This window comes from Tiliqua scincoides, chromosome 7 (assembly GCF_035046505.1).
Source record: "Tiliqua scincoides isolate rTilSci1 chromosome 7, rTilSci1.hap2, whole genome shotgun sequence".
Taxonomy (NCBI): domain Eukaryota; kingdom Metazoa; phylum Chordata; class Lepidosauria; order Squamata; family Scincidae; genus Tiliqua; species Tiliqua scincoides.
Genome location: NC_089827.1, coordinates 68,512,842 through 68,514,168, shown reverse-complemented (window position 1 = coordinate 68,514,168; position 1,327 = coordinate 68,512,842). Strand labels below are relative to the sequence as shown.

At 46.5% G+C, this 1,327-nt stretch overlaps 1 pseudogene; it reads right to left on the bottom strand.

Annotated features, from left to right (window-relative positions):
* Nucleotides 1-433: 433 nt before the first annotated feature.
* LOC136658031 (5S ribosomal RNA) lies at nt 434-556 on the bottom strand (annotated as a pseudogene).
* Nucleotides 557-1,327: the final 771 nt, after the last annotated feature.

Below are 1,327 nucleotides of genomic sequence, written 5' to 3'. Positions count from 1 at the left end.
CAGAGTCGAGTAGCAGTCTCGAGCAGGACAGAGTTGAGTAGCTGGACATTGAGGGGCTTCTTACCTTACCTTACACTGCTACATATTCTCTAACATATCTACATGCATGTGGCTACATCTGCTAACACTATATCACCTACATCACCTACCTAGTACACTTTTAAAGTGATTATAATTTATAAAAATGCACTCTTGGAATAAAAATACATAACACTGCTTTCTGCACTTCTAATTTTGAAAAACACCAAAATCCATGGGGAAAAAATAAAATAAAGCAATTTCACCCACCTTTAACTATGAAACTTACTTATGAGTGGATATGCAGAGAAGTGCACTATAAGTATCATCCCCATATTGTGGTTGGGACTGAAATTAGGGCTTGGCCAAGGCCATGGTTGGTTGGCAATCTTCAGGCTCGAAAGACTATGGTATAAGCCTACAGCACCTGGGATTCCCAGGTGGTCTCCCATCCAAGTACTAACCAGGCCTGACCTTGCTTAGCTTCCGAGATCAGACGAGATCAGGCATGTGCAATGGCAGAATTCTAGCCATGAGTGTGTCGATTCATAGCTTCTGTTGGCCACTACACTACACTAAGAGCCCAATCCTGAGCTCTTCACACCAACCCTATGCTGGCAGAGTGTCGCAAAAGTGCCATAAGGCACTTCCAGCTGGAAGCCTACCACATGGAACAAGAGAAGAGCTCCAGGTGATGGAAAGATTCGTCGGGGCAGGGGGAGGAAGCGGGACATGAGTGGAGATCTGTGAGCAAAATAGCTGGTGCAGACTAGAGTATCCCCATTGTGGGGTCTGTGTCCTTACCCGGAGGAAGGGAATGAATGTCCCCTTCCCCCGAGGAGACTCTGGTGGCTGCCCGGCACCCATAGGATGCAGCAGCAGCCATTTTGGTGCTACTGCTCCTCTGAGCACCAAGCAGCTCAGGATTGGGCTGTAAGTCTGTGGTGTATCAGGCAAAGGACAGATCAAAGCCCTGGCAATATTCAAATGTTGGGCTCCTGAGTTTCCCACTCTTGGAAATTAGGTGGGCTTCAAAGTCCAATTTGCTGACACAAAGCCAAATTCTTTGTTTAGATGCTCAAAAGTAGATGCTCAAACAAAAAAACTCACAAAGGGGGATTTCATCCTACCTATCCAAGGTTGCCCCAAGAAGAAATGTTAGATACTTTCTTTTCGCAGCAATACTGGAGATCTAACCAGCAAGGCAAAGGAGCTGTCCAGCAAAGAAGGAAAAGGGTTCTTGGTTGCTGTCCAGGAGCAGGGGAACTGTCCAGCCAAGTAGCTACAGCTGGCTCCTACAGATAAAGGA